The following is a 15686-nucleotide window of genomic DNA, read 5'->3' on the forward strand; positions in this document are numbered from 1 at the left end:
TATCGGTAAGCTATGCATGTCATGGCGGTTTTTTTTTTTCTTTAGGTCCGATACATACTGCAAGTAAACAGTAAATAACAGTATATATTTTACAAAATTAGGTATGCTGATCTTACAATACAAACACGAGACGCTGTAAACAAACAAACAAACAAACAAACACAAGCACACACACACACACACACACACACATATATATATATATATATATATATATATATATATATATTAGCTGTTGTTAAATACAACGACGAAGTGAACATCATAACCACGGAACTTTCGATTTGGGAAAAGGCATGCTGCATTTTTAAGTGTGTAAATTTATTGGAATCACAAAACTCATTGATCTATAGATTTTACAGTACAGAAAACCCCGGTGGTATTTCTAAAAGCGTTCAGAATTTGAGATGCACCGATGCATCAGCAAGTGGGCATTTGTACTATACTAAAATGCATATATAATCTTTAAACGGTTTTCCTTCACTCAGTCTCAAAGCTTTTGTCACGTTTCCTGGAGTTTGGGATCTTTGAACAGTTGACATTTTGGACGATTTTACTCACAAAATAATCTGAGAGCAGGACATTCAAACACACATGGTTTGATAAAAACATACCATATCGTATTACATTACATTTTGTACATTATATTATATTATATTACATTATATTATATTATATTATATTATATTATATTATATTATATTATATTATATTATATTATATTATATCATAGCATGTCATAACATTATTATAGTACATATCACTACCATATAAGTATATAGAATTATATATATATATAAATGAATCCCTCGAAAAAGTCCTGAACTCCTGTTTGATGCATCATATTTTTCTTCTATCTGCCTCATTTTATTTGAATGTGACATCATTAGAAAACCTGATTGTATCTTTACAATCACAACTCACTTGTTCCCATCATGCATTCCTGGAATGTACAGTGCAACTGAGTAAAATGTCAAATGTAAAATGTTGCAAAATAGAGCAATTAATGTGTTACTGAATGTCAAACCGTGTAATCCCCATTCGTTTTGGTTTTTTTTTTGGTTTTTTTTGTTTTTTTCATGGGAGGCATGTGCTTGAAAAGTATGCATTGTGAGATTATCATTAGATTCGAGGCCTCATCCATTAATTAGAACACTGCAGTATAGTATCTGCAGATTAAAATTGAACAATATATTGACTAGGCAATCATCTAATATTCAGGAAATTGGTGTTTTTGAAAGTGCTCACATTTTAGCTTTGCTTATTCCAGTGGCCTTTCATCGAAACAATACATTATTAATAGCGACTTTTCACTTTTGATCTTTTCCCCATCATACTCAGCTGTTTTGCACATTCCAGGAACACCCAGTCATAACAAGTGAGGTGTCATTTTAAAGATAATTCATCAGGTTTTCTTATGCTGTAGTATTCAATGAAGGGCATACTCGTGAAATAGGCCCCACCACTGCGTGTCCGTACTATACGGCGGCTCGCCTATTTATACTCGTGAATAACCAGCCCCACCGTGTGGCGTTCATCGGTAAGTAAGCACGGCGGTGGGGCTTCCTTCCACAGTATACTACTCGTGAATGCGGCCCCACCAAACGGCGTTTACGCGAAATTGATACAGCGGTGGGGCCGATTTCCACAGCATAGCATCTTTCGTCCTCTCTTTCTTCTCGGAAGGACTCCCTAATGTCCCTCGACTAATTTAACGGCCAATCTAACCATAAATACAACCCTACCTAACCCTAAACCCTAACCCTAGGACCTACCCTTGCTTGCTAACGCACGGGTGCACGCGCACTGCGGTGGGGCCTATTTCACGATTTTGCCCAATGAAGATAATGCCGGTATAAGGGAAATATGATTATGAAACCTTGATAGCAAAACTTATTTTGAGGTGTTATATATATATATATATATATATATATATATATATATATATATATATATATATTATATATATATATATATATGTACTGCAAAAATTCGTGTATTAAATAATTATGAAACACCGGGCTGGTGTTAGATTCTCGGTGCTCATTTGTGGAGCTATATTTACACTTCCAGCTAGGTGTCACTTCAAAATATAAAACTTTTTTTATTGACCATTGATCGGTGTTAGATTTAACACCCATGGTATTAATTCTAACACCACTCTTTTTGCAGTGATCGAGCCAGCCGAGAAAATGATAAGACAAGGGAGAAGATGAGTGAGAATTATGATCCACATTACAACACAATGTGGTTCGATCGCACAGTAAAGTGGAACTCCTGCAGTATTTTAAGTGTTAATTATCAAGGAAAATACTGAATTTGCGAGAAAAGTATAAACTGCATGTATCTGCTCGTAAATGACGGTTCTAGCTTGTGCATCATTTCTGCGTCTAAAGATGATTTTGAAATTAGATTGTACTGTATATTATGTTCAGCTGCAATGCCGCATTGCAAATTCGATTTCCTCGCCGTATATTTTGGCATGCTTATCTCCATCAGTCGTGAATGAACTCCTCCCTGTGCCCTCTAGGCCGATTGGAAACTGAAGAAAGATTTCCACCTCTCATCGGCCTCCCTTCGTAATTGCATATACTCAAATACAACTACACATGTATACGATTATCCATAGCCGGGTTGCGTGATGTTTTTATAATGAGCAAAATGATGTTCCTGCAATGGGGAACACGACGTCGCTTGGATACGCGGGTATTACATTGGTCACGAGGAACACGATTTCAGTTTCAGCCAAAGACTTTCGGACGTACAGCCAAGAGTAATCCGTTCGTTCACATTTTTGTCGTCATAACCTTAATAAATGTACTTTATATCAAAGGATTGTAGGTATTCTAAGTAGGACAATATATCTCATCCAGCCCTTTCAAATAGGAAAGATAAGATACTGCCTTTGTAAGCGCCCCTCCCCCCCCCCCCCCCCTCCCCCAGCCAACCAGTCGCTATAATCGTCACAAGAGGCCATAGGCTAAGCTGTGCCAGGCGGAGTATCTAGCTTAACTCGTTTGATGTTTCGGGGTACAGCCTGCCTCGTTTCCATGGCAACGTTGACAACCATGCGTGAAAGGAAAAGGGATATCATTGCAAACACACGTTTAATGCATTCCGGACCACTCATCTCAAACAAGCACTGACCCTGCACACATCAACTTGTCAATGGTAATGAAAGTCTTAACCAGTTTAAGTTCAGGAAACCTTTTTTTCTTTATTCTTAAATTTTCTTCTTCTTCTTCTTCTTCTTGGTTTGGCGCTGCACCTTTATATCAGTTTTTTTTCTTGTTATTCATTGTTAGTATTTCGTAAGGTGGTATAAGCGCTTCACTTTAACTTGAGCCCTATCTTGGTCGCAAATCACTGTTTACTTTGTTGAGAAATCACCAAAAGCCTTTCAATTAATGCTGAAATTGGCAACACGCTTTGAAAGAGTTAAGTTCTTGTTTCTCCGTAAATTTTGGAATTTAGGTTGTTTGCTTGCTTGATCTGTTTGGTTTTTTTTTCCTCATTCTGATCCTATTTAATGAATTTGACGAGTTTCATCTACTTTTTCTCCAATGTAATGTATACAAGATGCAATGTAAAATTCAGAGTTGACATCTAATTACCACATGTTGCTATATCTTCGGCAAAATAAACCCATGACGCGGTTGGTAAACGTGGATATGCATGCTTGGTATATTGTGAATTCGATTTTCATTTTTTTACATAAAAAGTATGGTCATTTCCCTGTATGTTTAAATCCATCATGGTATCTAATAAAAGACTATATAGATGAATACACTTTGGCAGGATATTATAGAGAGGGACTGTATCATGGGTTAAGGGTTTCCAATTATAATAATGCTTGGTATGAAAGCGAACCTCCTAATAACTACATGCTATTACCGATCCTCGAGAAAACCCCTAATTTACATTAACTTTGCGGATATATTCTATCATCATCCTGGCAATTAATGTTGAGGGGCTCATCATGAAGGGTAAAGAACTGATCTCTATGGCAACATCAATGACTCCAAATAAATTGTTTTACACTTCACTGCCTTGCACGTGTAATGTATACTTTGCTAATTTTCATAGCCCATCCATTCAATTCGCAAATGACACATAAAACTCTATAATATGACATTGTGGTAATATTACAAAGTGAACACTGCTAGTTGGCGCACTCGATGTTCTGTTCCTATACTTGCTTGGAGTGCAACTTCACATCATTCTCATTTCTGGCTTTAATAATGAGAGTAAAACTAAATAAAAAGAATCGCACATCTTACAAAGTAAAGATTAGATCAAAACTTAAAAAACACGAAATATTATAATCTCAAAATGCTTTCAAGATGCGGTAATATCAATGTCAATCACAGTATAACATGCGAAGAAGATTAGGTGATGAGAGCCTCAGTATATATCGATCTCCTCATAAATATTAACGGGAAACACCGATTGGACTAAGCCACCCAATGCGCTATTCGGTGACACCAGGTAAAAGGTTCAAAACTGTTTTCATATTTTCATTATAATGAAATTCCCATGCCTTTTTGTGTGTCTGAGTTTTAACCCCAGTTGCTATATGTAGACATTCATAGAGTAAATTTGAGCTGGCGTGGCATTTAAATTGTCCTGATCTTTATAGTATTTGTGTGTGGGGGGGGGGGGGTGGGTGGGTGGATGAGTGAGCGCATTTTCGAAGGTCTTGATAATGTATGCTTTCCATTACCATGATTAAATTGGTTATTAAGCCGCTCTGCAGTTATATTATTCGATTCCTATATATTCGTAGAAGGCAATCACCATAGCGGATTTTGATAATATTTATCAGTCAGATTGTGTATCTAATATCCTGCTCTCTTGATTTCATCTCAATGGCAATTTCTCCTCTCACTTCACCTTTTAACAATTCATGGTTTAGTTTTGCCCGATAGCATATCCCGATGCATAAACCATTTAAATTTATACCATATTCGCACCCATAACTTGCGAACGTGGGTAAATCGTAATATTAACGTAATACGAAGAAACTGTCCAATTTTCCGATAACACATTTAAATATTTTGTTCATACTAATTTACGAACAAACCCTTGCAAAATGAGACGCAACGGAACAGGTTGTGACACGGTATTTCCCATCCAAGTCCCATTGTACAGAATGTCTCACACAGCCCTATGAATATATTACAGTGAAATATACAATTCATCAAAATCCTTGCTTTTTTTTTTTTTTTGGTCTTTGTTATTCAATTATCGTTATGCCGGTGTCCTCGAGCAAGTATAAAATCTTCCATTGTTGCCAGGTTCTATACCATCACAAGCGCCTCTCTTGCTCTCTCTCTCTCTCCATCTCTTGTTTTTTATCTCTCTCCCTCTCTCTTCATGCAACTCTTCATGCGACTTATATTGTGAATCACCTTCCATGTTAGACCACGATATAAATAGCAGATATATGTATATATATATATAAACATGTACACTCAGCAAAAAAAAAAAAAAGAAAAAGAAAAAAAGAAAAAAGGAAGTAAACACTTTTTCAAGTTCATCTTTCTCATAGACTGTCTGGCTAAAAATGGTGTTTTATATACTATTTTAAAGGTAATCTAATTAACCATCAACCTAGTAGGTCAATGGAAAGGTTTACGCATGAGTGAACACATTCGTTTTTCTCTTCCAAGGCACAAAAGTAAAAATGGCAAAATGGACAAGTTGTTATTCAAGCATATTTGCTCTTCCATATAATAATGATAACAAATAACAAATTCAATGTAATAGAAATGCAAATTAATTTGCAAAAAAAAAAACAACTTATGATCTCTATAATGTCTCTGTAACCCTCCAAAGGCAAAAAAAAAAAAATAATAATGAAGGAAAATGAAGAATCTTCTGTCAAATCTGCAGTCAAAAGACATAAGAGAAAAAATTATTGTAACAAAAAAAAAATCAAATTTGAAACGTTATTCCAAATTAAGAAAATTTGAAATAATATTTGGTTCTTGAATTTGTCTCATGCATTCTTAAATTCCTTAATTAAAAGGTAAAATGAAGAAATTCTTTTGATTATCACCTTTACGGCTTACTCCATATGTCATTTAAAATAATAAATGGATGGAAAATGCTTATGTTCCTCCTTTAGTTTCCCCACTATGTTTTTGTTTTAAATATAAAGGGACACAATTGAACGGAAACTTATTTCTGCTATTTCATTCACGCCTCTCATTGCGTTAAATTGGTCTTTTGTTATCATTGAATTTCAATACAAGTGTATGTCCAATTCTGCAATTTTCACTTTTCTGCCTTGGAGGACAAAAACGAATGTATTCACTCATGCCTAAAATTTTCCTTTGTATGAACCTACCAGGTTGATAGCCAATTAAACGATCTTTGATATGGAATATGACACATTGATTTTCATCAAAATCTTCTATGAAAAAAAAGTGTTTACTTTTTTCTTTCTTTTTTTTTTGCTGAGTGTATATGTGTATAATATGTATGTATGTGTATATATATATATATATATATATATATATATATATAATTTTTCAGTTCTCTTTTATATGAAATCTGAAAGTAGTGAAATCAAAGAAACCAACTTTTAAAATGTAACTATGAAGGCGGTTTAACAATATCTTTCTATTCTAAAAAAAAAAGAACAGCAACAGATAAACAAGTAAACAAGTTTTGAAGATGAATTTAATGTTAACCGCAACAAAGCAGACTTGAAGTTCTTTCATTTTATTTCCTCTACCCTCCGTGATGATTACTAGTATACAATCCATATACCATCTATCAAAGTTTTGCAGGCAAAGGGAGTCGATTCATTCAGCACACCTCATTTGATCACGTTGCCTCCGCGTCTTCATTATTACGTTCTCCCTCAATCTGCTCTAACTTAAGACTCTTTGCGAGTCGCAATTTTTTTTATCCCGCAAATCATGTTGGTCTTAATAATTTACCTGATACATGCGGACAGTGATTCGACTGCAAATAAAGTCACTCATTGATCATTCCTCAAAACACACAACTATACTCATGTACGGTCTGTAGCAACGTTGTCTCTGAAAGTGACCTTGTCATCCAATGCTGTATAATGTTGTACGCGACGTCGCATGTGCATTACAGGTATTCAGTGGTGATGTTTAAAAAAAATGTGCAAACTAAAATGTCTGAGCATTTAATTTCCCCAGCATATTCTGATAAGATTAGAAGTGATAAGATTGGAAGTGTCAGGTATATGGCCGTTACGGACGCTTCGGCTGTCGGAAAACATCCTTTCGTTTGGTCTGTCGCGTCTGTTTCTTTGTTTGTTTTATTGTTCTTCACTTGGGGTGCGCTACTCGTTTACGGAAATAATGTGATATGTACAGACATGTAAAAACGCAGCATCCCAATACAATACGTTAGTCACTGACACTGTAGACAAAAAAATATATCCGAAGTACAACTTTCATTTGAATCAGTTGTTTTTCTAATAATGAAATGACAGAATCGAGTACGTGTAGTGAACTCTTTTTCCTGTTGTATTTTTCGTCTTTCCTCCTTTTTTCCTTTTTAACAGTTTGACATAAGATATTCTGCAGTTTACTGATCTCTGTTACCGATTGTGCGATTGAAAATAAAAGCAGGCTCTGGAGTTCTGAGAAGTCTGCCATTCCGTCCATGCCCTAATGCTTACAAGGATGAACCGCTACTTCAGTATTTCGTATTAGGTATACCAGGGAGGTGAGACACCTCCCTGGTAATACTAATATAGTGAGTATTCCATTGGCTTGCATAGATGCTATAGGTAGCGGCGTGGTGGCGACTCGGGTCTCGCTGGTACGTGTCAGAGTGGTCTAGGAGATGTCTCCGCAACGTCCTCTTGAGACTGTAGCCTAGTCTCCATGAAGTCGCGAGATGTATGTTGTTGTTTTTTTTTTTTCGGGGACCTCTTTCTAGTCTCTAGTTGGCCTTGGAGAAGTCTCCGCGATGTCTTTATCACGTCTCCTTCGTCGCGGCCGAGTCACTGAGACAAAGTCTCCGCGACCTGCTGGGAGCAAAATTAAGACTGTTGTACTTTGAGAAAGAGTTGGAACTTGTGGCGCTTTGATTCATCTTTGCCAATACGTGTCTAAAATTAGGCAGTCATGACTATACATCTATTATTTCACTTGAACCAAACGGCATCATATTTTTCCCCAGCAATTATTCCAGCGTGATCGGGCGGACTTCGCGAAGGCTGTGAAGATAATACTATAAGTGTTGGGATTGATAATTCCATTAATTTGATCATCGGTGTTGGAGCTCGATTCACGGTATTTTTTTGGAGATACATTGGTTGTGGAACTAATCCTAATAACGCTTGCACGGAACTTGAAATCACCCAGTGAGTGTACGGTACTAATATTCTCTGCATTGCCATAATTTCCTCGGAAGAGGGCGCTAGAGTATATCTGTTCCTGTGTGGGATGGAGGATTTTGTTTGTTTGATTTTCTTTTTTAATCGAGACTGACGATCATTACATTTCATTTCATTTATCAAATTTCCACAAAAATTGTACAGTGCTGTATTTAAACGTATGTCCATGGCAATGACAAGTAACACATAATTTGTAAATTCAGCGTATAAAGACTCTAATAAGATTACATGATACAAAATTAATTGAAATCAGCATAAGGCTGCGTTCACATTGAAGTATACTATTCGGGTATTCGGGGCTCGTTTTCGAGGGCACGCGAATAGCTTGAATCGAACGGTAGGATTTCCTCACACCGGTTCACATAGGAGGGCACTATTCGAAAGTACCGAATAGCTGCGAATAGTTTAGCAAAGTGGGAATCGAGCTTGTTCGATTTTCTTACATCGTATACCGTCTCTCGATTATGAAATAATGACAATTTTGGTCTGGATTTGCCCTTTAGCAAAAATAAGCATGTAGACTGAGATTCTGATGCAGTTTAGAAATTGTTAATAAGATTTGCTGGGATGTAGGAGGAAGAAATCCTCACTGCATGGGATGGTGAGTTGACGGTGCGGGTGATGGTGTACTCGGTGCCCGAATAGCGAATAGCGAATACCGAATAGCGAATATACCGAATACTTCTATGTGAACGCAGCCTTAAGTACGTTACATTCATAATGGATAATTTAAATTATGTACGGTGGGAACCTACATAGAAGCAGATGCTTGTGGGGAGTGCCCCAGAATAAAAAAAAGAAAAGGTCAATTAAAATCAGTCATATTCACACTGCAAGCACGTAAGTGCACCTGGGCCCCATTTCATAAAAAGTTGAAAAAAAATCTGGCTGGAATGGCAATTGTCACAGTAACGACAAGAATCCAGCTTCAAATGTTGCTATTGGAAGTTGCCATTCCACCAAGAGTTGCCATCCTAACATCTTTTTTGAAATGGGGCCCAGGACTAGCGTGCGTGCACACACAGTCAAACACAACAAAGAGAAGAGAATGAGAGGAAGAGAGAAGGAGGCCGTCATACGGACACTAGTTTTCGGCGTACGGTACTCGTCACTTTGTCGTGTTGGATATACTGTATAATGTATTTCTTTGGATAAAACCTCAAAAACTTCAGGCAAAACATAGATATTCAAATAGTTATAGGCCTACATCAAAACTCATAATTTCGTTTTATACATATTATCATCTAATTCTCAAAATGTTACTGTATATTAAAAAAAAAAGTCGATCAATATGTTCGCATACAGTAACTTACGCACTTACACTGAAAGAATTTTTACCGGAAGACGAGCTAACTTAACTCTTGTTGAGTTGAGACAGATTAAAGCTGCCAAAAAAAAGGTAACAATAGGAAAATACGGGATATTTTCAATCATAATGTCTTGTCAAGAACATTACTTGTTATATTACAAGTGAGGTACCACTGGAAAGCTTTACTTGTAATATGGCACATATATTAGTGCCATATTACAAGCAAGGCTTTCAGTCCATTTTGCCATGAAACTCTAAGTGTTCATTAGATTATTATTTGATGGGGTTAGTAGGAGATAAATCTGCTTTTCCCACTGTGAAATAATTTCATCTGCCCTTCTTGAGGCTGTCATGAAACTGACGGATGTGTGCCCTTACAGATGCTATTTATAAAATACATTGTATATGCACATCGCTTTGATTCGACCATGGCGCTCTGACGATGCTCAGGAGCTGTCTACGATTCATCTTGCTCATCCGCAGGGGGCGCTCTTCAACACAGTGGCTCAGCTCAGAACCTGTGGCTCTTCCGTGTCCACACGAGCGTGGAAGTTTCTCTGCCGTGCGAAAAGCGCGGACTCGCCGGTTTCCATGGCTACGCCGTAGGCGTTCGAACAGCGATGTCAGAGTGGTTTCAGAACACACATACCTCATCATGCAAAGGGTACTTCTAGCGACTCGGAGCCATCATCTCCGGAATCTAATGACTATTTTGCCCTTGCATACATGCAAGGGCATTCCCACTTGAAAGCTTAAAGGACAAGTTCACCTTCATAAACATAAGGATTGAGAAAATGTAGCAATATTAGTAAAACACATCATTGAAAGTTTGAGGAAAATCGGACAATCCGTTCAAAAGTTATGAATTTTTGAAGTTTTTGTGCAGTAACCGCTGGATGAGAAGACTACTGCAGTGCACGATGTCACATGCGTACAACAATATAAGGAAAATAAAAAGAGAATTTCACAAAATTTCATCTTTTGAAAAAAGTGCACATTCCCTTGACTCGTTACCGACATATGTCATGGGTAATATTATTCCCCCTACCTTTAGAAAGAGGCAAGTCAAATGCTCTTTTATTATGCGAAAAAAATGAAAATATGTTGAATTTTCTTTACATTTTCTTTATACTGTTGTACTCATATGACATCACAAGCTGTAGTAGTCTCCTCGTCCAGCAGTTCCAACACAAAAATTTTAAAAATTCATCGATTGTCCAATTTTCCTCAAACTTTCACTGATGTATTCTACTAATATTGCTGCATTTTCTCAATCCTTATGTTTATGAAGGTGAACTTGTCCTTTAAACGTCAAGAAAAATGTAGTCCTACCTGATAAGATACCCAAAGTACTTATGAGCTTGGGCTGAGAAACATATACGCAGTGTTCAGTGCAGAATGTAATAACATTTTTTTTTTAAACCCAGTAATCAAACTCTTTGCATCATAAGGCGTTGTAAATTATGTACACTGTACTTTTTTTTTTCAAGTGATGTGTTTATTCTGAATGGAAAGTCATTGCTGTTCTAGGGCAATCATGAAGGTTGTAAACTCAGTATTTTGTGCAGCAGTGTATACCTCTAAAGCCGAAACAGAGATACTCGTTCGTACGTTCGTATTTATTTTTGCTTCTCAAATCAAATCAAATAAGATAAAAAATGAATAATATCAATGTGACAAATTAAAACCAAACATGACCAAATGACAAAGGAGCAATACAAAACAAAAGTGCAGTTTACCAAGTCCATAACAAAAATTTTAGTAAAGCATTGATTGTTACATATAATACAAATAAGGCAGTGCATTTTATCAAATAAGGATGCAGGAGACGGTCATATTCATTCAACTCTTAAGAGCTTGTATTTTCCGATTACCCCTTGTCCAAACCAAGGCCGAGTCACGGGTGCAGATGACATAATTTTCACAGATGAACACGGATACATTTGCCCGTTACAAACTACAGTACATTGTACAACCCAAACCCGCACCTCCAAAAACGCACGAGATACAAGCGTACGTGAAGCAGCAAAAACATACGTTATGTATATAAGCACACACAGTGTTATATGACCCTGTATATAAATTACATACAATCTAAATCTACTATCAATAGTGTAGGACATAGACAACACGTACTGGCAGCAGGTAGTACCATTCAGCAATCAACCAAGTATTGGATGATGTATAACGAAAGAAAAAAGCTGCACCTCATTGTAATAGTCATTATAGGAATTTCAAGAAAACCGAAGTCTTTCACAAATATTTAGGATGTGAATATCCATAACCTCAACGTTGTTGGCTCTTCGTCTGTCTTTGTGCACCATAAATACTAATGGATCTCATCAATGCAGAAGGAAACAAACGACAATAGCAAAATGTCTGTCCAGTGATAAATATCCCATCATGTTTGTCATGTATAATGTACATCCTTAAGGCGGGCTCTTTGTTTCTAGTGATCTTCCGCCGTTCACATCAGAAAAAAAAAGATGGTTCATTTACAATCAGGTTAAGCCACTCTACGAAGGTGTGTGGAGTCTTGGCAGCCTCTTAATTTCTGTTAAACCATGCATGTATCTACCAGGATGTAAACAAAATTGTAGTATCTATCCTTACAGGTGCACTATTTCTTTCAAGGAACACCCCCCCCCCTTCCCGAAAACAAAAAAAAAAAGCAAAACAAAGAAACAACAACTTCACTTACTCTACCAATTTACTTATTCTAACCCTATACATGAATGCAACATAGAACATCGTTTAAGTATTACAAACTTTGGCTGACACATATAATTATAAGCGCATGTATGCAGCAATGGGAAGGACCTAGGCCTATAAACATGGCATGCCTTGTAGACCAAAGACATACGCTATGGATAAAATTTACCATTTTCTATACTTCTGCGCTTATTTACAATAAACATTATTGTGCAAAGTGATATTCACCAGAGAAAACATTCGGTTACCCTTTACGTATCAGGTTTGATGGTGGAGGAGTCAACATTGCTCGTGTTGCTGATATAAATATTTGGTCATCAGTTCAATGCTTCTCTAGTCCCTGGACCGAGAAATAAGTCTTTACCGTCAGACACGATAAAATGTCCCACGGAGACTACGTCTGGCTTCACGCAATCCCTCTCCTCGCAATCGCAATCCTGTGAATTACAAATGTATAATTCCAATGGAAATTAACATTTTCTGGTCCACAGTGAGCTTACTTACTTCAGTATTATGTCTGCCTGCATAAGATCCTTTTCATGTACACTTTGCAAAAATTTCACGTCACACAATAGCGTATTGACGTGTGTAATTATGCTTTTAGACTGGTTTGCCATTCTTCTCAAGAAAGGAGTGTTTCATAGACAATGTACTCGTGTCTCTTAGAGATCAGACTGCATGCCTTGCACTGAGTTCCCGGCCCTCAAACTCTTGGAGGTCTTAACTTTGAGCACTGTCTCCAGACAGCTGTCCTGTACTTTCTATTCGTCCACATGAAAGCATAGGGTATGACGGCAGGATATACGGGTATGAAGGAGCCGAATGCATCAAGGTAGTTGCGAAATTGGTCGTCACTCAAAATCCAGGCGAGCAGTGATGGTGTCCAGACAATGACCAACACAAGATACATGATCAGCATCATCTTGATCATGCGCGTTTCGTTCCTGCCCACCACCAGCCGTTCCTCTCGCTGGATCACCGGACCCTCTGACTCCCGGGTAGTGCTGCTGCTCGGTTGGATCACCCTAGGACGTCCAGCCCCTCCAGGCAAGTTGTTGCGGGTGCTGGTAGACGCCGATACGGTGCTCCCGCACGCCACCGAGACCGGATCGGTGTTACAAATGGAGGTTGTCTGCGTTGGGGGTGGCGGAGCGTAGGACCCAGGTGTGTCACGGACAACTTGCACGGCTTCGATGCGATTTCGACTCGCCCGAATCGTGCGGATGATCGCGCATTGGAAACACGGGATTGCAATGAGGGGACAGTAGTTCAAGATGCTGGGAAGGTAGAACAATTTTTCGAGAACGGCGACTGCCTTCGTATCTTCCTTTCGCTCTTTCCACATGACAGCGGCCCAAAATAACGTTATGACAGAGATAGCCAAGAACCAAATGGTCAGCAGAAGGCACGCCATAGCCTTCCAGCCGGTACAACACGTCCGGTAGGTCGAGTTAGGTCTAGCAATCAGCAGGTACTGGTTTGCAGCCACGGCAGTCAGTGTGAATATAGACGAGATAGCGCAGAGTTGGAGGAAGTATTCACCCGCGTACAGCGCCGTGATGAAACCACTCCCCTGACACTCCACAAAATTTTGGGCGGATACCATCGGAGAAAAGAGAAGAGATGTGATGAAATTCACCACCGTGTTGCTGCAGATGAGAAAGTTCATGGACTTCTTCAACAGACCAGGGTTCGATGCGAAGACGACCAGCAGCATGCCGTTACCTACCGTCCCCGAGATGATCACGACGAAGAAATAGACAATGGCCGGCACCCTGACGGCAGCTGGAATATCTGGGCAAGTGTAAGTGGCAACTGATGCAGTTATTGTTGCCATGGTAATGTTGGTGCTACTTTCGCTCGGCATTATGGCTTCTTTTGTGGTGTGTCACATATCAGCACCTGCAGGAGGGAAGCTGAATGCGAATGGTTGCACTTCCGCTGAAAACATAAGGGGAAGAAACGACACAAAATCAATCATTAGTCCTTGGTACAAAGAAAGCTGTTTAGGCTCTCTCTCTCTCTCTCTCTCTGCGACAGAAATGATGATAAAAGGGATGGTATAGTATTGGTTTAGGTGAGGATTCAGTTTTAACTTTTTCCGAGATACAATACTTAGAAAACAATTTATGAATCATATTGCTAAAGATTGTACAGGTCTAAGATGAATTCAAGCTGTATTTAGTGAAAATCGATTTTGAAATGACTGGGATATCCAAAAACAAAGTAAAACAAAGCAGTCCTAATAAAAGTTGGGTTCCACCTTTTATAAATTTAGCTTTATTTGGATATCTCAACCATTTATCAGATAAACTCTGAATTCCTCTTAGAATTATATGCTTTTTCCTATTTCATAAAAAAAAATCTCATTATCTCAAAAGAATCATCACCAAAATTGTAAGCCTTGAGCCCCATCTCAACCGAAAGACAGTGTACCAGTCCTTTAATGTTACTTATCTGCAAAATTCTGTTCTTGATATAAGTTATGCGTGGATGGCAAAGACTGGCCTTGGTGGCGCATTGAGGTAAAGGCGCTTGTCATGAGAAGAAAAAAAAAATATCCGTACCTGAAGACAAGTAATAGTAAGGTTGTCGTGGTTTCTACAGTGTGGCATCATAAGAGTGATTGTTATTGTAAATCAGTATATTTAGTGATAAAGTATCTAAGAAAATAAAGGCAGTTATAGACGTACTTATAGTAGCAGTAGTGTAGGTTTTCCCGGCCAATTTCGCACTTTTGTCAGTCCAATTGTTGATAAAAGGTTCATTCAATTTAGCGAAAATCCTCGTCACTGCACATTCTGTCATTAAAAATTGGAACTTGTTCGTTTAATTTAGCATTTCGATCAATGAAATTCGCACATGTGCTTTTCGAAAACCTATAGTAGTATAAGTAGTAGTAGTAGTAGTAATAGTAGTAGTAGAGTTTAATCAGGAGTGGAAACTAGGGTTACGTAATAAACAGTATTGCATTATAGTAGTAGCAGTAGTGAATTTACCCCCTTAGTTAAACAGTATAACAATTACTTATCAATGTAGTTAGCAGCAGTATGACATACAGTAGTGCATTTACCGCCTCATAAATCAACAAGGGACGATGTATGATAGCACAGTGCAATTTCACTGTAGTAATCAAAATATAAGCCATGACTGCTTGAGCTAACATTTAATTTCATCTCGTGTCGTGTCTGGCGACCATTAGATATTTTACCCGAATTGCCGCCAATTCATTTTCCGCCAAATGGTGGCAGAGTTCACTTTTGCTCTCATCCA

The sequence above is a fragment of the Diadema antillarum genome, unplaced genomic scaffold, assembly GCF_040938485.1.
Source record: "Diadema antillarum isolate AM-2024a unplaced genomic scaffold, OU_Dant_1.0 seq00001085_RagTag, whole genome shotgun sequence".
Classification (NCBI taxonomy): Eukaryota; Metazoa; Echinodermata; class Echinoidea; order Diadematoida; family Diadematidae; genus Diadema; species Diadema antillarum.